Source organism: Salvelinus alpinus, chromosome 20, assembly GCF_045679555.1.
Source record: "Salvelinus alpinus chromosome 20, SLU_Salpinus.1, whole genome shotgun sequence".
Classification (NCBI taxonomy): domain Eukaryota; kingdom Metazoa; phylum Chordata; class Actinopteri; order Salmoniformes; family Salmonidae; genus Salvelinus; species Salvelinus alpinus.
Window position 1 is genome coordinate 1735675 of NC_092105.1, and position 23042 is coordinate 1758716.

A 23042-nucleotide genomic window follows, 5' to 3' on the forward strand; every position below is an offset into this window, starting at 1 on the left:
AGGACCCATAGTCAGCTCCTTCTAAAAAGAAGGCGTATAGTACAGAATCTGCTGATTCCAATAAAGGCAAACTGAACAAAGAGTACATTGACACATTATGCTGACACACTAAAGATAGAGGGATCCATAGTCAGCTGCTTCTAAACAGAGGTTTATAAGACAGAATCTGCTGATTCCAATAAAGGCAAACTGAACAAAGAGTACATTGACACATTATGCTGACACACTAAAGATAGAGGGATCCATAGTCAGCTGCTTCTAAACAGAGGTTTATAAGACAGAATCTGCTGATTCCAATAAAGGCAAACAAAACAAAGAGTACATTGACACATTATGCTGACACACTAAAGATAGAGGGATCCATAGTCAGCTGCTTCTAAACAGAGGTTTATAAGACAGAATCTGCTGATTCCAATAAAGGCAAACAAAACAAAGAGTACATTGACACATTATGCTGACACACTAGGATGGAGGGTCCGGCCACCATTGTAGTCTAGCTGAGAGCAGATGTGGGCGTGATTGGGCGTGAACAAGTAGGAAGCTTGAATACTATGTGTGGATAAATAGAGTAGCTGGAGTTCTGAGAAAGAAAAAGTGTTCCGCGGGGTGTGTCCCGCGGGGACATGCCAGTGGGCTGTACAGTTGTAATAAAGAGCATGTTTGATTTTAAAAGTTCTGGTAAGCGTTGTATTTGAAAGTGATTTTCTACGACACTGGTTAGGCTGTTTTCATGTTAACCAGAGTTGGTGACTGCAACTCTGCTGCTGGCAACAATTTAATTACACTTTCTTGCCAATATTTACTGACACCGGCTATATTCAACGGGTGTTTAGTGTTCATAAATTCGTCAGTTATTCTGCGCTCTGGCACACTAAGACCAGAGTGCTATGAAATCGGAGTTGCTAGCCAGAGGGAATATACACGCTACGGCAAGCCACAGTTGTCGCAGTGACATCAAGAACATTCTGTTGAAATGGTAACTTGCATAGTGGAGTGTTTTTTTTTTTGTTTTAGACATGTAGCTAGCTAGCTAAAAAATTTATCATAATCCCAATTTATGACGTTACTATCCTGCATGAATCTACAGGTAGATCACCAACCAGGTTCAATGTTAGCTAGCTGGCATTAGGCTATAGCTAGCTGGCATTAGGCTATAGCTAGCTGGCATTAGGCTATAGCTAGCTAGCATTAGGCTATAATTAACAATGTAAATGGCTCTGAGATATATACACGTAACTTCAGATAGGGAGCAAGCCAGCTAACGTTAGCTAGCTAGCTAACAGCACACTTGAAATGAAAACGACTTTCTGAGAAAATTAGAAACGTGTAATATCTGAAAATGTAGCTAGCTAGACTATCTTACCCTTATACATGGATGGACGCCTCTCACTCTGTCACGGATGGTTGCCCTTTAGTTTGAAGATGTAATCCAGAGACAGGTGTTTTATACAACAGCCTTCTGTATGTTCTCCTTTCGACTCCGTCTGCATATTTGCAATCAAATGCCTGAATTTTCTCCATCTCCTTAGCTATCATATTCTAATTCCACTGATTTTAAAACTCGGTCCTCCAGGAAGTGGAGAACAACACTTATGCAGTTCTTTAAAAAAAATCTGCGTCAGAAAGTATTACCTACACATACTGACCAGCTCATGTTATAGACAGACACATGCTACATGGCAGACCAATCAGAATTCATCTCTCAGCATGTTCAGCCCACTCCGTATCTCAGCCAATCATAGCTTGCGGGAAGGTTGCTGGCTATTTCCGTGGCTAAACCAACTAGGCTTGTAATAATTTTTCCCCTCGTATTTACAGATGGCATACAAGTTTGTTATTAAGGCACATGAAAGTTCACACGTTCCAGAATGCATTTCTGTAAAATAAAACAAAAACATTTTGATAAATAAGTTAACGTTCAAATGGCCCTCCTGTGACGGTAGTGATGCCTAGTTTGCTGAAAAGAGTCACATTTTGTGCTAGTCATTAGCTAGATCAGTGCATCCCAAACTGTTTCAGTCATGTCCCCCTTTTCATCAATGGGGAACATCAAGGGGCCAGAGTTCCGGTCCAGAAGCCCGGTTTCGACTACTCCTGCAACTTTGCTCCCGGCCCAGAAAAATAATTTCCATTGAAAAGTCAGATTTGAACATTTCTATTTCCACTTTAATCATCTTTTGTCCAGAAAACATCCATTGATTTTTTTCTTCTTCTAATAATAATTGTCACTAAGGCCATTTCTTTTCCATCACTCACAGCCCGAAGATATTAACATTTTATATTCACCCAATGTCTGTCGTGTTTTATGGATGACATGATGACGTTGTCGGTGCCGTTGAAATAAGAAATAAAGGTGGTTCTGGAACTATTCTTAGGGTGATAATTAGGTTGCATAAGCATGAGTGCTTTCCCCCCACAATTCTGGTCTTCACATTTGTTTTCTAAACATAGATAAGGAGCATAGGTTGCTGCTGCTGGTCGGTGTGAGACGGGCTTTTCTTGGATTTCCCTGCTCTGTCTATGTATAACTAAGAAACCAGGTATTCCCAGCTATATAGTAACCGTATGTGTTTGTCTCCTAGTATCTTGTAGAGGTCAGGGGTCATTGGCGCTGTGAGGTGTCAGTGGTAACATTCCTTCCTGGTATGGTGTGTGTTGCGTGTTCTAGAATACCCACCATGTGTTCAGACCACAGATGGCTCTGGTTGAGTTCCAAATGATACCCTATTCCCTACGTAGTGCACTATTCACCAGGGCCCATAGTTCTGAGAGTCCTGGTAATGAACAGACTAAACAGACTGAGAAACAAAGACAGCTGGACTCAGGTCTTTGCAGAGAGTCCTGGTAATGAACAGACTGAGGTAAACCATTTTCTGATGGTTCTGATCCTTGGGTGTCAGGAACACATTGGACTGATCTTGTCTCCAATTACACCCATACCGTACCATGCAACCGGTCAGGATGCTCTCGATGGTGCAGCTGTAGAACCTTTTGAGGATCTGAGGACCCATGCCAAATCTTTTCAGTCTCCTGAGGGGGAATAGGTTTTGTCGTGCCCTCTTCAAGACTGTCTTGGTGTGCTTGGACCAGGATAGTTTGTTGGTGATGTGGACACCAAGGAACTTGAAGCTCTCAACCTGCTCCACTACAGCCCCTTCGATGAGAATGGGGGCATGCTCAGTCCTCTTTTTCCTGTAGTCCACTGTCATCTCCTTTGTCTTGCTCAAGTTGAGGAAGAGGTTGTTGTCCTGGCACCACACGGCCAGGTTTCTGACCTCCTCCCTATAGGCTGTCTCGTTGTTGTCGGTAATCAGGCCTACCACTGTTGTGTCATCGGCAAATTGAATAATGGTGTTGGAGTCGTGCCTGGCCGTGCAGTCATGAGTGAACAGGGATTACAGGAGGGGGCTGAGCACGCACCCCTGAGGGGCCCCGTGTTGAGGATCAGACCCCTTGACTTTTCCCACATTGTTTTACGTTACAGCCTTATTCTAAAAGGGATTAAATGCTTTTTTCCCCCCTCATCAGTCTACCCACAATACCCCATAATGACAAAGCGAAAACAGGTTTTTCGACATTTTTGCAAACATTCCAAATTCAAGGTCCCCAAGAACACAGTGGCCTCCATCATTCTTAAATGGAAGAAGTTTGGAACCACCAAGACTCTTCCTAGAGCTGGCTGCTTGGCCAAACTGACCAATCAGGGGAGAAGGGCCTTGGTCAGGGAGCTGATGCCTCAGCAATGCTACTCTGTTGGTGGCAGAGCCTTCAGGGAAGTCAACGGGCGTGTCCCAAATGGCTCCTATTCCCTACTTTTGACCAGGGCCTACAATAGGGCCCATCTGTTCAAAAGTAGTGCACTATATAGGTGATAGGCTGCCATTTTTTGGGGAAACATAATTGATTTCTACAGTCAGATTTAGCTGAGTCTGCAGAAAGCAGAGGGTTAAAGTGGATTGATATTCAGCGTTATTTTGAATCCACATGAATTATTGTTCTGCACTCTCTGCTCTGAATAAATCTCTCTCTCTCTCTCTCCTTCCTTCAAGGTGATTTTAACCATCAGGGGGTTTCCTGACAGACTGAGGGCAGTGAGCTTGGCTGCCCAGCTATACTACACCAAAGGTAAGAATTATAATGTACATATCTAATGCTGTACACAAGTGTTGCATGGTATACCAAAACGTTGGTACTTTCTTTATAGTATTTTATCGAATGTGTGTTTGAGTCTCTCATATATTATTTATTTACTATTATTGTCACCTGTTAGATTGATGCTGGGGGGTGAGTGTAACGGATGTGAAATGGCTAGCTAGTTAGCGGTGGTGCGTGCTAATAGCGGTTCAATCGGTGACGTCACTCGCTTTGAGACCTTGAAGTAGTGGTTCCCCTTGCTCTGCAAGAGCCGTGGCTTTTGTGGAGCGATGGGTAACGATGCTTCGTGGGTGACTGTTGTTGATGTGTGCAGAGGGTCCCTGGTTCGCGCCCGGGTTGGGGCGAGGGGACGGACTAAAGTTATACTGTTACATTGGTAACTATCTTGATGCATATCTGTTTTCCCAGTCATGTGACATCCATAGATTAAGGCCTAATGAATTCATTTAAATAGACTGATTTCTGTAACTCGGTAAAATCTGAGATATTGTTGCATGTCGCATTTGTATATTTTTTTATTCAGTGTCACGATTGTCCAAAGCTGTCATCAAGGCAAAGGGCGGCTACTTCGAAGAAACTAAAATATATTTTGGTTTGTTTAACACTTTTTTTGGTTACTACATGATTCCATATGTGTTATTTCATAGTTTTGATGTCTTCACTAATATTCTACAATGTAGAAAATAGTAAAAAATAAAGAAAAACCCTTGAATGAGTAGGTGTTTTAAAACGTTTGACTGGTAGTGTATTTAAACAGGTTAGTTGTGCAGTATGGGTTGGGGAGGTGGAGGCCTTGGTTGATGGCTGGCTCTATGGTTTGGTCTGCGGTGCTTTCATGTTTCCCACCAGAAGTGCCTGCAGTCATGTACATTAGCTAATGTGATCACTGGCATGAGTTCTTCCCAGAAACAGTAAATATAATTATTGGCATCGAATTATCTCCCACAGTGGCTGTGTGGGTGCGTGGCTGTGTGGGTGCGTGGGTGCGTGGCTGTGTGGGTGTGTGGGTGCGTGGCTGTGTGGGTGCGTGGCTGTGTGGGTCCGTGGGTGCGTGGCTGTGTGTTTGTGGTCAGTAGTAATCCTATGCAGAGATTGTCTCTGAGGCACATGTAGCTGGGCAACCCCCTGCATTTGCCTTGGCAGGCTAGAGCCAGTGTGAGAGAAACATGCTATCAAATGTTTTGTTTTATGAAACTAAATAAATATTTCACTCTGACCCACAAAACGTATTTGCTAGATTCATGATAGTGTTAGACAAATCAATGAAAGTGAACTTCAAAATGTGATATAGTTGTATTGGAATTTGCAGCTGTTGTTGGTGAGTAATGAATCTGCTTCTGCCGGGACTTACTGCATCGCTATTGAAAGCAGTTGATTGGTTACTGAAGTCCCTTCTACCTCTTGATTGGTTAGACGCTATTCTTGTTCTGATTTGAGATTTGAAGAGCAGAGAAATAGAAGATGTTGTACCCTCTAACGTGTTGTCTAAGTTGTTGGCAAAGTGGCCAAAGTTGCAAATTTTTGTCAAAAGCTGCGTTTTTACAGTGAATGGAATGTTAGAGATGATTTCACGATGGGACCTTTCAGAAAATTGTGGAAATCCCTTGAAAGTGGATGAAGATGGACAAAATGAATGACTCTAAGCTTAATACATTTACATTTAAGTCATTTAGCAGACGCTCTTATCCAGAGCGACTTACAAATTGGTGCATTCACCTTATGATATCCAGTGGAACAACCACTTTACAATAGTACAATAGACATTAATAATGTCAAAAAGTATATAAGATACACAACATGACCAATGGTATGTGGACAACTGCTGGTTGAACATCTCATTCCAAAATCATGGGAGTTAATTATGGAGTTGGTCCCCCCCTTTGCTGCTATAACAGCCTCCACTCTTCTGGGAAGGCTTTCCACTAGATGTTGGAACATTGCTGCTATAACAGCCTCCACTCTTCTGGGAAGGCTTTCCACTAGATGTTGGAACATTGCTGCTATAACAGCCTCCACTCTTCTGGGAAGGCTTTCCACTAGATGTTGGAACATTGCTGCTATAACAGCCTCCACTCTTCTGGGAAGGCTTTCCACTAGATGTTGGAACATTGCTGCTATAACAGCCTCCACTCTTCTGGGAAGGCTTTCTACTAGATGTTGGAACGTTGCTGCTATAACAGCCTCCACTCTTCTGGGAAGGCTTTCCACTAGATGTTGGAACATTGCTGCTATAACAGCCTCCACTCTTCTGGGAAGGCTTTCCACTAGATGTTGGAACGTTGCTGCTATAACAGCCTCCACTCTTCTGGGAAGGCTTTCCACTAGATGTTGGAACATTGCTGCTATAACAGCCTCCACTCTTCTGGGAAGGCTTTCCACTAGATGTTGGAACGTTGCTGCTATAACAGCCTCCACTCTTCTGGGAAGGCTTTCTACTAGATGTTGGAACATTGCTGCTATAACAGCCTCCACTCTTCTGGGAAGGCTTTCTACTAGATGTTGGAACATTGCTGCTATAACAGCCTCCACTCTTCTGGGAAGGCTTTCCACTAGATGTTGGAACATTGCTGCTATAACAGCCTCCACTCTTCTGGGAAGGCTTTCCACTAGATGTTGGAACGTTGCTGCTATAACAGCCTCCACTCTTCTGGGAAGGCTTTCCACTAGATGTTGGGACATTGCTGCTATAACAGCCTCCACTCTTCTGGGAAGGCTTTCCACTAGATGTTGGGACATTGCTGCTATAACAGCCTCCACTCTTCTGGGAAGGCTTTCCACTAGATGTTGGAACATTGCTGCTATAACAGCCTCCACTCTTCTGGGAAGGCTTTCCACTAGATGTTGGGACATTGCTGCTATAACAGCCTCCACTCTTCTGGGAAGGCTTTCCACTAGATGTTGGAACATTGCTGCGGGGACTTGCTTCCGTTCAGTCACACGAGCGTTAGTGAGGTCACTGGTGTTCTTGCTTCCAGAGGCATTTTGGGACTCGGAAGTGTTGCAACCGAGTACAGACAATTTTGACATGCTACACACTTCAGCACTCGGCGGTCCCGTTGTGTGGCCGTCCTCTTCGCGGCTGAGCCGTTGATGCTTCTGGACGTTTCTACTTCACAATAATACTTAGTTGACCTGGGGCAGCTCTAGCAGGGCAGAAATGTGACGAACTGACATGCTGGAAAGGTGGTATCCTCTGACGGTGCCACTTTGAAAGTCACTGAGTTCTTCAGTAAGGCCATTCTACTGCCAATGTTTGTCTATGGAGATTGCATGGCTGTGTGCTTGATTTTATACAGCTGTCAGCAACGGGTGTGGCTGAAATAGCCGAATCAACTTATTTGAAGGGGTGTCCGATGTAGTGTTTGTATACAAGCACACTATTCCAGATCGGTCTGTACGTTTTAAAGATTGAATGATGTTTCTAGCTTCAACAGTTTAGGAGGAGTAACTTTCCAAAAAGTCTAAGTATGTTGATGATTTAAAGTGGGGGGACTCTTGCTTCACAAGCAACATTTAATAATATCATTAGTCATATTTTTGATAATTTAGAAAATACTTTTATTTCTCAAAACTAGGACCCTTCATGTAATGTAATGTAATGGGATATTTGGCATAGCTCCCATCCATCATCCTTTCTTCTATTGGTGTCCCAGGCTGAACAGGCTCTCAGCAGGGATAGGACATCTCTCGCTCTCTCTCTCTCGCTCTCTCTCTCTCGCTCTCTCTGGGGTGCTCAGCTCCAGCTGCTGTGGAAGTTGAGAATAGCCTCCTCGAGCTCCGGGTCTCAACAACGTGCCCTGGGCCCGTCTCTCTGTCTCTGAAGCACGAGGGAGCATCAGAGATCCCACAGAGATCTCACAGTGGGGGGCCTGAGAGCTACACCACTAGCTCCAGAGACTAACTAGATTATACCCAGAGACTAACTACCCAGGAATCACAGTGGACTAGATTATACCCAGAGAATTAATAGAGAGATGCCTAAGCAGGGACGAAGCAGTAGTTCTGGACAGAAACTGTTAGTTACAGGATACAGATGAGCTAGAAATCAAGGCTCCAGTCAGAGGACCTGATGAAAGCTACAGTAGGAAACCCCCCTGATGTACTGTAAGCTACGGTAGGAAACCCCCCTGATGTACTGTAAGCTACGGTAGGAAACCCCCCTGATGTACTGTAAGCTACGGTAGGAAACCCCCCTGATGTACTGTAAGCTACGGTAGGAAACCCCCCTGATGTACCGTAAGCTACGGTAGGAAACCCCCCTGATGTACCGTAAGCTACGGTAGGACACCCCCTGATGTACTTTAAGCTACGGTAGGAAAAACCCCCTGATGTACCGTAAGCTACGGTAGGAAAACCCCCCTGATGTACTTTAAGCTACGGTAGGAAAACCCCCCCTGATGTACTGTAAGCTACGGTAGGAAAACCCCTGATGTACTGTAAGCTACGGTAGGAAAACCCCTGATGTACTGTAAGCTACGGTAGGAAACCCCCCTGATGTACTGTAAGCTACGGTAGGAAACCCCCCTGATGTACTGTAAGCTACGGTAGGAAAACCCCCCTGATGTACTGTAAGCTACGGTAGGAAAACCCCCCTGATGTACTGTAAACTACGGTAGGAAAACCCCCTGATGTACTGTAAGCTACGGTAGGAAAACCCCTGATGTACTGTAAGCTACGGTAGGAAACCCCCCTGATGTACTGTAAGCTACGGTAGGAAACCCCCCTGATGTACTGTAAGCTACGGTAGGAAACCCCCCTGATGTACTGTAAGCTACGGTAGGAAACCCCCCTGATGTACCGTAAGCTACGGTAGGAAAACCCCCTGATGTACTGTAAGCTACGGTAGGAAACCCCCCTGATGTACCGTAAGCTACGGTAGGAAAACCCCCCTGATGTACTGTAAGCTACGGTAGGAAACCCCCCTGATGTACCGTAAGCTACGGTAGGACACCCCCCTGATGTACTGTAAGCTACGGTAGGAAAAAACCCCTGATGTACCGTAAGCTACGGTAGGAAAAACCCTGATGTACCGTAAGCTACGGTAGGAAAACCCCCCTGATGTACCGTAAGCTACGGTAGGAAAACCCCCCTGATGTACTGTAAGCTACGGTAGGAAAACCCCCCTGATGTACTGTAAGCTACGGTAGGAAAACCCCTGATGTACTGTAAGCTACGGTAGGAAAACCCCTGATGTACTGCAAGCTACGGTAGGAAACCCCCCTGATGTACTGTAAGCTACGGTAGGAAAACCCCCCTGATGTACCGTAAGCTACGGTAGGAAAACTCCCCTGATGTACTGTAAGCTACGGTAGGAAACCCCCCTGATGTACTGTAAGCTACGGTAGGAAAACCCCTGATGTACTGTAAGCTACGGTAGGAAACCCCCCTGATGTACTGTAAGCTACGGTAGGAAAACCCCTGATGTACTGTAAGCTACGGTAGGAAAACCCCCTGATGTACTGTAAGCTACGGTAGGAAACCCCCCTGATGTACTGTAAGCTACATCCTGTTAGGCCTGTCATATAGAACACTGGAGCAGCAGCAGCATCCTGTTAGGCCTGTTATATTGTGGTTAGGGCGCATAATAGGTTTTCCATAACTCCTATCTAAGGATCTGTCAGAATGGCAACCTATTCCCATGGGTCTCTGGTCAAAAGTAGTGCACTTTATAGGGAATAAGGCACAATTTGGGACGCAGGGTCTACAACTGTTCAGTGGCCATATCAGACAGTTCAGCAATTATGTCCACATCTGATCTTTATGGAGGTCGGAGTCAGATGTATAGAATACCATTAACACACACAGAGAGAGACTGGAAGCTGTAGTTCCTCTCTGGAAGGACTATGGGGGTGATGCAGGGATGCAGGGAGAGATTCTGGCCAAGTGTTTCTCCTCCTGTTAACTCCTTCCTCCTTCTCATCCCCCATCTCTGTCCTCCAACTGACTGGCTGGGATAGAGCTCTGACTGGCTGGGATAGAGCTCTGACTGGCTGCGATAGAGCTCTGACTGGCTGCGATAGAGCTCTGACTGGCTGCGATAGAGCTCTGACTGGCTGCGATAGAGCTCTGTCTGGCTGCGATAGAGCTCTGTCTGGCTGCGATAGAGCTCTGTCTGGCTGGGATAGAGCTCTGACTGGCTGCGGTAGAGCTCTGACTGGCTGCGGTAGAGCTCTGACTGGCTGCGGTAGAGCTCTGACTGGCTGCGATAGAGCTCTGACTGGCTGCGATAGAGCTCTGACTGGCTGCGATAGAGCTCTGACTGGCTGCGATAGAGCTCTGACTGGCTGCGATAGAGCTCTGACTGGCTGCGATAGAGCTCTGACTGGCTGCGATAGAGCTCTGGCTGGCTGCGATAGAGCTCTGGCTGGCTGCGATAGAGCTCTGGCTGGCTGCGATAGAGCTCTGGCTGGCTGCGATAGAGCTCTGGCTGGCTGCGATAGAGCTCTGACTGGCTGCGATAGAGCTCTGACTGGCTGCGATAGAGCTCTGACTGGCTGGGATAGAGCTCTGACTGGCTGGGATAGAGCTCAGGGATGCATTTCACTCTGCTGTGATCTGTTGGTTAGGTCATAATTGTAGAATACAATGGGTTCTCAATGACTGATTTGCATTTCTTTAACTAATCAATGAAATGCTGTTGTGGACCTGTGGAGGGCAAGGGAGAGAGGCTACCCTAGCGGGGTGAGGCTACCCTGGCGGGGTGAGGCTACCCTAGCGGGGTGAGGCTACCCTGGCGGGGTGAGGCTACCCTGGCGGGGTGAGGATACCCTGGCGGAGTGAGGCTACCCTGGCGGGGTGAGGCTACCCTGGCGGGGTGAGGATACCCTGGCGGGGTGAGGATATCTGTAGAGGACAAGGGAGAGAGGATACCTTGGCAGAGAGAGGATACCCTGGCAGAGAGAGGATAGCTGTGAAGGACAATGGAGAGAGGATACCTGGCAGAGAGAGGATAGCTGTGGAGAACAAGGGAGAGAGGATACCTGGCAGAGAGAGGATACCCTGGCAGAGAGGGGATAGCTGTGGAGGACAATGGAGAGATGATACCTGGCAGAGAGGAAAGCTGTGGAGAACAAGGGAGAGAGGATACCTGGCAGAGAGAGGATACCCTGGCAGAGAGGGGATAGCTGTGGAGGACAATGGAGAGAGGATACCTGGCAGAGAGAGGATAGCTGTGGAGGACAAGGGAGAGAGGATACCTGGCAGAGAGAGGATACCCTGGCAGAGAGGGGATAGCTGTGGAGGACAATGGAGAGAGGATACCTGGCAGAGAGGAAAGCTGTGGAGAACAAGGGAGAGAGGATACCTGGCAGAGAGAGGATACCTGGCAGAGAGATGATAGCTGTGCAGGACAAGGGAGAGAGGATACCTGGCAGAGAGAGGATACCTGGCAGAGAGAGGATACCTGGCAGAGAGAGGATTGCTGTGGAGAACAAGGGAGAGAGGATACCTGGCAGAGAGAGGATACCTGGCAGAGAGAGGATAGCTGTGGAGGACAATGGAGAAAGGATACCTTGGCAGAGAGAGGATATCTGTGGAGGACAAGGGAGAGAGGATATCTGTGGAGGACAAGGGAGAGAGGTACCCTGGCAGAGAGAGGTTATCTAGATTGGTTTTCTCCCCATTTGTCTAGTGATTGACTGGCTGGTATACAGCTCAGAGATGCATTTCACTGTGCTGTCCTGGATCTGCTGAGTAGGAGGGGTGGAGAGAGAGAACAATATCCTGTCAGAGTGGCTAGCAGAGACTAGGGGGGCCTCCCAACCGGCACACTGTTCCCTACATAGTGCACTGCTTTTGACCATAGCCTTGGCTGAAAGTAGTGCTCTTTATAGGGAATATGGTGCCTATTGGGACACCTTTTGGTTGGAGAGGCTTCAGCTCCACCAGGCCATTAGAATGTAGTCCAGAGACCAGCCCCAGGGTTCAGCTGTCTGAGTTACCTCTGGAGCGCTGACTGCTGGTGGGATTTTGTGGTCCAATACTGTGCGAACATCGTGTATTAGTGTTAGTCCTGTTAGGGAGAGCAGCACCTCTACGTCGGGCTAGGGAGAGAACCACCTCTACGTCAGGCTAGGGAGAGAACCACCTCTACGTCAGGCTAGGGAGAGCACCACCACCGTGGTGACGTGGCGTCAGGCTAGGGAGAGCACCACCTCTACGTCAGGGTAGGGAGAGCAGCACCTCTACGTCGGGCTAGGGAGAGAACCACCTCCACGTCGGGCTAGGGAGAGCACCACCTCCACGTCGGGCTAGGGAGAGAACCACCTCCACGTCAGGCTAGGGAGAGCAGCACCTCTACGTCGGGCTAGGGAGAGCACCACCTCTACGTCAGGCTAGGGAGAGCACCACCACCGTGGTGACGTGGCGTCAGGCTAGGGAGAGCACCACCTCTACGTCGGGCTAGGGAGAGAACCACCTCCACGTCAGGCTAGGGAGAGCAGCACCTCTACGTCGGGCTAGGGAGAGCACCACCTCTACGTCGGGCTAGGGAGAGCACCACCTCCACGTCGGGCTAGGGAGAGAACCACCTCCACGTCAGGGTAGGGAGAGCACCACCTCTACGTCGGGCTAGGGAGAGCACCACCTCCACGTCGGGCTAGGGAGAGCACCACCTCCACGTCAGGGTAGGGAGAGCACCACCTCTACGTCGGGCTAGGGAGAGCACCACCTCCACGTCGGGCTAGGGAGAGAACCACCTCCACGTCAGGCTAGGGAGAGCACCACCACCGTGGTGACGTGGCGTCAGGCTAGGGAGAGCACCACCTCTACGTCGGGCTAGGGAGAGAACCACCTCCACGTCAGGCTAGGGAGAGCAGCACCTCTACGTCGGGCTAGGGAGAGCACCACCTCTACGTCGGGCTAGGGAGAGCACCACCTCCACGTCGGGCTAGGGAGAGAACCACCTCCACGTCAGGGTAGGGAGAGCACCACCTCTACGTCGGGCTAGGGAGAGCACCACCTCCACGTCGGGCTAGGGAGAGCACCACCTCCACGTCGGGCTAGGGAGAGCACCACCTCCACGTCAGGGTAGGGAGAGCACCACCTCTACGTCGGGCTAGGGAGAGCACCACCTCCACGTCGGGCTAGGGAGAGCACCACCTCCACGTCGGGCTAGGGAGAGCACCACCTCCACGTCGGGCTAGGGAGAGCACCACCTCCACGTCGGGCTAGGGAGAGCACCACCTCCACGTCGGGCTAGGGAGAGCACCACCTCCACGTCAGGGTAGGGAGAGCAGCACCTCTACGTCGGGCTAGGGAGAGCACCACCTCCACGTCGGGCTAGGGAGAGCACCACCTCTACGTCAGGCTAGGGAGAGCACCACCTCCACGTCGGGCTAGGGAGAGCAGCACCTCTACGTCAGGGTAGGGAGAGCAGCACCTCTACGTCGGGCTAGGGAGAGCAGCACCTCTACGTCGGGCTAGGGAGAGCAGCACCTCTACGTCAGGCTAGGGAGAGCACCACCTCCACGTCGGGCTAGGGAGAGCAGCACCTCTACGTCAGGGTAGGGAGAGCAGCACCTCTACGTCGGGCTAGGGAGAGCACCACCTCCACGTCGGGCTAGGGAGAGCACCACCTCTACGTCAGGCTAGGGAGAGCACCACCTCCACGTCGGGCTAGGGAGAGCAGCACCTCTACGTCAGGGTAGGGAGAGCAGCACCTCTACGTCGGGCTAGGGAGAGCACCACCTCCACGTCGGGCTAGGGAGAGCACCACCTCTACGTCAGGCTAGGGAGAGCACCACCTCCACGTCGGGCTAGGGAGAGCAGCACCTCTACGTCAGGGTAGGGAGAGCAGCACCTCTACGTCGGGCTAGGGAGAGCAGCACCTCTACGTCGGGCTAGGGAGAGCAGCACCTCTACGTCAGGCTAGGGAGAGCACCACCTCCACGTCGGGCTAGGGAGAGCAGCACCTCTACGTCAGGGTAGGGAGAGCAGCACCTCTACGTCGGGCTAGGGAGAGCACCACCTCTACGTCGGGCTAGGGAGAGCACCACCTCTACGTCGGGCTAGGGAGAGCACCACCTCCACGTCGGGCTAGGGAGAGCAGCACCTCTACGTCAGGGTAGGGAGAGCAGCACCTCTACGTCGGGCTAGGGAGAGCAGCACCTCTACGTCGGGCTAGGGAGAGCAGCACCTCTACGTCGGGCTAGGGAGAGCAGCACCTCTACGTCAGGGTAGGGAGAGCAGCACCTCTACGTCGGGCTAGGGCGAGCAGCACCTCTACGTCAGTGTAGGGAGAGCAGCACCTCTACGTCGGGCTAGGGAGAGCAGCACCTCTACGTCAGGGTAGGGAGAGCAGCACCTCTACGTCGGGCTAGGGAGAGCAGCACCTCTACGTCGGGCTAGGGAGAGAACCACCTCTACGTCGGGCTAGGGAGAGCAGCACCTCTATGTCAGGGTAGGGAGAGCAGGTTTGATCTGAAGGCTGCCTCAGACAGAGGTTAAGAGGATTGATTTATGGCCTGGTGCCTTTGAGACAGTGCAGGAGACCGAAAACCCTGTGGTGCTGCAGTGTGGAGGAGCCTCTACCGGTCGCTCTCTAAAAGCACCCTATTCCCTATATAGTGCACTTCCTATGGGCCTTGGTCAAAAGTAGTGCACTTCCTATGGGCCCTGGTCTAAAGTAGTGCACTACCCCTATGGGCCCTGGTCAAAAGTAGTGCACTACACAGGGAATAGGGTGCCACTTGGGACGTACCCACTGACTCCAGTGCCTGATAAAGCTAGTTAATACTGTACTGCTCACTACATTCCCTTTTACTGCTTTATTACACACAGTATCCAGTCCGTACTCTGCTAGGACATGTCTGGAGAGTCATATCTCTCTCTCCGTTATCGGGACCACGTCTGACTCATTGGTTTAAGTCTATTACGGCCTGTCAATATCAAACTCCTTTTGTTTCACAAGAGACTTTATGTCTCACAGCTAGACTTCCTCGGTGTCTGTACTGTTTACGTCTCACAGCTAGACTTCCTCGGTGTCGGTACTGTTTACGTCTCACAGCTAGACTTCCTCGGTGTCGGTACTGTTTACGTCTCACAGCTAAACTTCCTCGGTGTCGGTACTGTTTACGTCTCACAGCTAGACTTCCTCGGTGTCGGTACTGTTTACGTCTCACAGCTAGACTTCCTCGGTGTCGGTACTGTTTACGTCTCACAGCTAGACTTCCTCGGTGTCGGTACTGTTTACGTCTCACAGCTAGACTTCCTCGGTGTCGGTACTGTTTACGTCTCACAGCTAGACTTCCTCGGTGTCGGTACTGTTTACGTCTCACAGCTAGACTTCCTCGGTGTCGGTACTGTTTACGTCTCACAACTAAACTTCCTCGGCGTCGGTACTGTTTACGTCTCACAGCTAAACTTCCTCGGCGTCGGTACTGTTTACGTCTCACAGCTAAACTTCCTCGGCGTCGGTACTGTTTACGTCTCACAGCTAAACTTCCTCGGCGTCGGTACTGTTTACGTCTCACAGCTAAACTTCCTCGGCGTCGGTACTGTTTACGTCTCACAGCTAAACTTCCTCGGTGTCGGTACTGTTTACGTCTCACAGCTAGACTTCCTCGGTGTCGTTACTGTTTACGTCTCACAGCTAGACTTCCTCGGTGTCGGGTACTGTTTACGTCTCACAGCTAAACTTCCTCGGTGTCTGTACTGTTTACGTCTCACAGCTAGACTTCCTCGGTGTCGGTACTGTTTACGTCTCACAGCTAGACTTCCTCGGTGTCGGTACTGTTTACGTCTCACAGCTAGACTTCCTCGGTGTCGGTACTGTTTACGTCTCACAGCTAAACTTCCTCGGTGTCGGGTACTGTTTACGTCTCACAGCTAGACTTCCTCGGTGTCGCTACTGTTTACGTCTCACAGCTAGACTGCCTCGGTGTCGGTACTGTTTACGTCTCACAGCTAGACTGCCTCGGTGTCGGTACTGTTTACGTCTCACAGCTAGACTTCCTCGGTGTCGCTACTGTTTACGTCTCACAGCTAGACTTCCTCGGTGTCGGTACTGTTTACGTCTCACAGCTAGACTTCCTCGGTGTCGGTACTGTTTACGTCTCACAGCTAGACTTCCTCGGTGTCGGTACTGTTTACGTCTCACAGCTAGACTTCCTCGGTGTCGGTACTGTTTACGTCTCACAGCTAGACTTCCTCGGTGTCGGTACTGTTTACGTCTCACAGCTAAACTTCCTCGGTGTCGGTACTGTTTACGTTTCACAGCTAGACTTCCTCGGTGTCGGTACTGTTTACGTCTCACAGCTAGACTTCCTCGGTGTCGGTACTGTTTACGTCTCACAGCTAAACTTCCTCGGTGTCGGTACTGTTTACGTCTCACAGCTAAACTTCCTCGGCGTCGGTACTGTTTACGTCTCACAGCTAGACTTCCTCGGCGTCGGTACTGTTTACGTCTCACAGCTAGACTTCCTCGGTGTCGGTACTGTTTATGTCTCACAGCTAAACTTCCTCGGTGTCGGTACTGTTTACGTCTCACAGCTAAACTTCCTCGGTGTCGGTACTGTTTACGTCTCACAGCTAGACTTCCTCGGTGTCGGGTACTGTTTACGTCTCACAGCTAAACTTCCTCGGTGTCTGTACTGTTTACGTCTCACAGCTAGACTTCCTCGGTGTCGGTACTGTTTACGTCTCACAGCTAGACTTCCTCGGTGTCGGGTACTGTTTACGTCTCACAGCTAGACTTCCTCGGTGTCGCTACTGTTTACGTCTCACAGCTAGACTGCCTCGGTGTCGGTACTGTTTACGTCTCACAGCTAGACTTCCTCGGTGTCGGTACTGTTTACGTCTCACAGCTAGACTTCCTCGGTGTCGGTACTGTTTACGTCTCACAGCTAGACTTCCTCGGTGTCGGTACTGTTTACGTCTCACAGCTAGACTTCCTCGGTGTCGGTACTGTTTACGTCTCACAGCTAGACTTCCTCGGTGTCGGTACTGTTTACGTCTCACAGCTAGACTTCCTCGGTGTCGCTACTGTTTACGTCTCACAGCTAGACTTCCTCGGTGTCGGTACTGTTTACGTCTCACAGCTAAACTTCCTCGGTGTCGGTACTGTTTACGTCTCACAGCTAGACTTCCTCGGCGTCGGTACTGTTTACGTCTCACAGCTAGACTTCCTCGGTGTCGGTACTGTTTACGTCTCACAGCTAGACTTCCTCGGTGTCGGTACTGTTTATGTCTCACAGCTAAACTTCCTCGGTGTCGGTACTGTTTACGTCTCACAGCTAGACTTCCTCGGTGTCGGTACTGTTTATGTCTCACAGCTAAACTTCCTCGGTGTCGGTACTGTTTACGTCTCACAGCTAAACTTCCTCGGTGTCGGTACTGTTTACGTCTCACAGCTAGACTTCCTCGGTGTCGGTACTGTTTACGTCTCACAGCTAGACTTCCTCGGTGTCGGTACTGTTTACGTCTCACAGCTAAACTTCCTCGGTGTCGGTACTGTTTACGTCTCACAGCTAGACTTCCTCGGTGTCGGGTACTGTTTATGTCTCACAGCTAGACTTCCTCGGTGTCGGGTACTGTTTACGTCTCACAGCTAAACTTCCTCGGTGTCGGGTACTGTTTACGTCTCACAGCTAGACTTCCTCGGTGTCGGTACTGTTTACGTCTCACAGCTAGACTTCCTCGGTGTCGCTACTGTTTACGTCTCACAGCTAGACTGCCTCGGTGTCGGTACTGTTTACGTCTCACAGCTAGACTGCCTCGGTGTCGGTACTGTTTACGTCTCACAGCTAGACTGCCTCGGTGTCGGTACTGTTTACGTCTCACAGCTAGACTGCCTCGGTGTCGCTACTGTTTACGTCTTACAGCTAGACTTCCTCGGTGTCGCTACTGTTTACGTCTCACAGCTAAACTTCCTCGGTGTCGCTACTGTTTACGTCTCACAGCTAAACTTCCTCGGTGTCGGTACTGTTTACGTCTCACAGCTAGACTTCCTCGGTGTCGGTACTGTTTACGTCTCACAGCTAGACTTCCTCGGTGTCGGTACTGTTTATGTCTCACAGCTAGACTTCCTCGGTGTCGGTACTGTTTATGTCTCACAGCTAAACTTCCTCGGTGTCGGTACTGTTTACGTCTCACAGCTAAACTTCCTCGGTGTCGGTACTGTTTACGTCTCACAGCTAGACTTCCTCGGTGTCGGTACTGTTTACGTCTCACAGCTAGACTTCCTCGGTGTCGGTACTGTTTACGTCTCACAGCTAAACTTCCTCGGTGTCGGTACTGTTTATGTCTCACAGCTAGACTTCCTCGGTGTCGGGTACTGTTTACGTCTCACAGCTAAACTTCCTCGGTGTCTGTACTGTTTACGTCTCACAGCTAGACTTCCTCAGTGTCGGTACTGTTTACGTCTCACAGCTAAACTTCCTCGGTGTCGGGTACTGTTTACGTCTCACAGCTAGACTTCCTCGGTGTCGCTACTGTTTACGTCTCACAGCTAGACTGCCTCGGTGTCGGTACTGTTTACGTCTCACAGCTAGACTGCCTCGGTGTCGGTACTGTTTACGTCTCACAGCTAGACTTCCTCGGTGTCGCTACTGTTTACGTCTCACAGCTAGACTGCCTCGGTGTCGCTACTGTTTACGTCTCACAGCTAGACTTCCTCGGTGTCGCTACTGTTTACGTCTCACAGCTAAACTTCCTCGGTGTCTGTACTGTTTACGTCTCACAGCTAAACTTCCTCGGTGTCGGGTACTGTTTACGTCTCACAGCTAGACTTCCTCGGTGTCGGTACTGTTTACGTCTCACAGCTAAACTTCCTCGGTGTCTGTACTGTTTACGTCTCACAGCTAGACTTCCTCGGTGTCGCTACTGTTTACGTCTCACAGCTAGACTGCCTTGGTGTCGGTACTGTTTGTTTGTGCCTCTCAGATGTATGTGATATACAGTGCCTTCAGAAAGTATTCATACACCTTGACTTTTTCCACATGTTGTTATGTTACTTTGTGCCACTGGTTTACACACAATAATAATGTCAAACTGGAAATATGTTTTGAGACGCAGTCATTAAAAATGGAAAGCTGACATGTCTTGACTCAGTATTCAACCCCTTTGCTATGGCAAGCCTAAATAATTTCAGGAGGAAAAATGTGCTGAAGTTGCATGGACTCTCTGTGCAATAATAGTGTTTAACATGATTGTTGAATGACTACCTCATCTCTTTACACCACACATACAATTATCTGTCAGGTCCCTCAGTCGAGCAGTGAGTTTCAAACACAGATTCAACCACAAAGACCAGGTATGTTTTCCAATGCATCGCAAAGAAGGGTACTGCAAAATCAGACTTTGAATATCCCTTTGAGCATGGTGAAGTTATTCATTTCACTTTGGATGGTGTATCAATACACCCAGTTACTACAAAGATACAGGCATCCTTCCTAACTCAGTTGCTAGAGAGGAAAGAAACCATTTAGGAATTTCACAATGAGGCCAATGGTGACTTTACAGCAGTTATAGAGTTTAATGGCTGTGATAGGAGAAAACTGATGATCAACATCATAGTTACTCCACAAAACAAACGTAATTGACAGAGTGAAAAGGAAGCATGTAAAAAGAAAAATTTAAAAAAAAAAAAAAAGATTTTTTTTTTCTAAAACCTGCATCCTTTTTGTAGTAAGGCACTAAAGTAAAACTGCTAAAAAATGTTGCAAAGAATTTAACTTTGTCCTGATACAAAGTGTTACGTTTGGGGAAAATCCAAAACACAACACATCACTGAGTACCGCACTTCATATTTTCAATCATGGTGGTGGCTGCATCATGTTATGGGTATGCTTGTCATCTGCAAGGGCTAGGGATTAAAAGAAACGGAATAGAGCTAAGCACAGGCAAAATCCTCGAGTAAAACCTGGTTCAGTCTGCTTTTCAACAGACACTGGGAGATTAATTAATCTTTTTAGCTGTACAATAACACTGGAGTTGCTTACCAAGACGACATTGAATGTGCCTGAGTGACCTGGGTACAGTTTTGACTTAAATCGGCTTGAAAATCTATGACAAGACTTGAAAATATCTGTCTAGCAATGATCAGCAACTAACCTGACGGAGCTTGAAGATTTTTTAAGAAGAATGTGCAAATATTGTCCAATCCAGATGTGATGAATTCGTAGATACCCAGAAAGACTCTCAGCTGTAATCCCTGCTAAAGGTCATTCTAACATGTATCGACTTAGTAGTGTGAATACTTATGTAAATTTGATGTTTCTGTATTTCATTTCAAATACATTTTTCAAATGTTTTATTTTTTTAAACATGTTTTCACTTTGTTATTATGGGGTATTTTGTGTAGATGGGTGAGAGGGGAAAAAATCTGTTTTTAATCCATTTTGAATTCCGTCTAACAAAATGTGGAATAAGTCAAGGCGTATGGACACTTTCTGGGAGCTCTACATGATGACTGGACCTGTTTAGGGGTTCAAGCAGCGAATCTGGTGAAACCCAATTATGTTTATTATTATTATTATTATTATTATTATTATTAGGGGTTCAAGCAGCGAATCTGGTGAAACACAATTATGATTTATTATTATTATTATTATTATTATTATTAGTAGGGGTTCAAGCAGCGAAGCCTCAATGACCCATAAGGTCCAACATGTTGGATTTTGTTAAAAACACCTAAAAAATGCTACTCCTCTGACACCGAATGACCAGTCTGTGAAACTGTGGTATCTATGGACCAACGTGTCTCAATGCAATATTTTCCAGGTTAGTATGTCAATGAAGTGGGCGTGGCCTGTCACTAAACGCATGTACATCAGAAACGGCTAGTGGTATTGTAACTAAACTTGTTACATTTGTTCCAAACAGGGAGAGGAGAAACCACACAGGTTACAGGTAGATGAGGAGAGGAGAAACAACACAGGTTACAGGTAGATGAGGAGAGGAGATACCACACAGGTTACAGGTAGATGAGGAGAGGAGAAACAACACAGGTTACAGGTAGATGAGGAGAGGAGATACCACACAGGTTACAGGTAGATGAGGAGAGGAGAAGGTGCCTCATGTTCTGTTGTCCGTCAGCTGGTTTACAACAGTATGAGAACAGGATGTAGATGCCTCATGTTCTCTTGTCCGTCAGCTGGTTTACAACAGGATGTAGATGCCTCATGTTCTGTTGTCCGTCAGCTGGTTTACAACAGTATGAGAACAGGATGTAGATGCCTCATGTTCTCTTGTCCGTCAGCTGGTTTACAACAGTATGAGAACAGGATGTAGATGCCTCATGTTCTGTTGTCCGTCAGCTGGTTTACAACAGTATGAGAACAGGATGTAGATGCCTCATGTTCTCTTGTCCGTCAGCTGGTTTACAACAGTATGAGAACAGGATGTAGATGCCTCATGTTCTGTTGTCCGTCAGCTGGTTTACAACAGTATGAGAACAGGATGTAGATGCCTCATGTTCTGTTGTCCGTCAGCTGGTTTACAACAGTATGAGAACAGGATGTAGATGCCTCATGTTCTGTTGTCCGTCAGCTGGTTTACAACAGTATGAGAACAGGATGTAGATGCCTCATGTTCTGTTGTCCGTCAGCTGGTTTACAACAGTATGAGAACAGGATGTAGATGCCTCATGTTCTGTTGTCCGTCAGCTGGTTTACAACAGTATGAGAACAGGATGTAGATGCCTCATGTTCTCTTGTCCGTCAGCTGGTTTACAACAGTATGAGAACAGGATGTAGATGCCTCATGTTCTGTTGTCCGTCAGCTGGTTTACAACAGTATGAGAACAGGATGTAGATGCCTCATGTTCTCTTGTCCGTCAGCTGGTTTACAACAGTATGAGAACAGGATGTAGAGGCCTCATGTTCTCTTGTCCGTCAGCTGGTTTACAACAGTATGAGAACAGGATGTAGATGCCTCATGTTCTGTTGTCCGTCAGCTGGTTTACAACAGTATGAGAACAGGATGTAGAGGCCTCATGTTCTGTTGTCCGTCAGCTGGTTTACAACAGTATGAGAACAGGATGTAGAGGCCTCATGTTATCTTGTCCCTTTCCCACTGTTGAAGAAGAAGCCTACACTCCATTTAATGAATACCACCCCACCAGACTTGAGAGCTTCTAGGTATTAACCTTGTTCCTAATGGCTCTGATGGTCTGCTCTACTCTGGGGACAGTTAACCCCAGTGCCATAACCTCTGACCCCTGACCTAGTGCTCAGCAGCCAGGAGGGTCACTGAGGGAATGTATCATGTCCGCCCATTCTGTCATCCCCGTTTGTGTTTCAATGTGTTGTATTCCTTCTAGGGTCATCAGGGTCACAGGAATGGCTACCCTCAAAGAGAGGGGGAGATGCTCCTCAGCAGAGAGGGGGAGATGCTCCTCAGCAGAGAGGGGGAGATGCTCCTCAGCAGAGAGGGGGAGATGCTCCTCAGCAGAGAGGGGGAGATGCTCCTCAGCAGAGAGGGGGAGAGGCTCCTCAGCAGAGAGGGGGAGAGGCTCCTCAGCAGAGAGGGGGAGAGGCTCCTCAGCAGAGAGGGGGAGAGGCTCCTCAGCAGAGAGGGGGAGAGGCTCCTCAGCAGAGAGGGGGAGAGGCTCCTCAGCAGAGAGGGGGAGATGCTCCTCATTCCTCATTGAGAGGGGAGACTGACTGTTAGCAGTAATAGGAGGAGATGCCAGGCAGGTGCTCTATGGGCCCTGGTCAAAAGTAGTGCACTATTTAGGGACTAGTGTATCACAGGCCAGCAGTGGCTCCTAGCTCCCACTCCCTGAGGAATGTGTGTTACAGACAGGCTGGAAGGCTCTGTCAGGACACTCTGTTTCCTGGATGTCTCTGATTGGTTAGCACCGCCTGGCAGGGTCTGAGCTCTGATCTGTAGTTGTCGAGTTGGCTACGGAACCACAGTGTAGGTGGAATTAATGGGTCAGCCTCCAA

General features: G+C 48.6%; 1 protein-coding gene across 2 annotated transcripts in view; it reads left to right on the forward strand.

The window, feature by feature from the left end:
• The first annotated feature begins 4047 nt into the window (after positions 1–4047).
• LOC139546198 (ras-associated and pleckstrin homology domains-containing protein 1-like) overlaps positions 4048–23042 on the forward strand; it is a 173973-nt gene continuing 154978 nt past the window's right edge. For both annotated transcript variants that reach the window (XM_071354299.1, XM_071354300.1), the window contains exon 1: positions 4048–4125. The gene's annotated coding sequence lies outside the window, so the exon portion shown is untranslated. The remainder of the gene's footprint in view (positions 4126–23042) is intronic.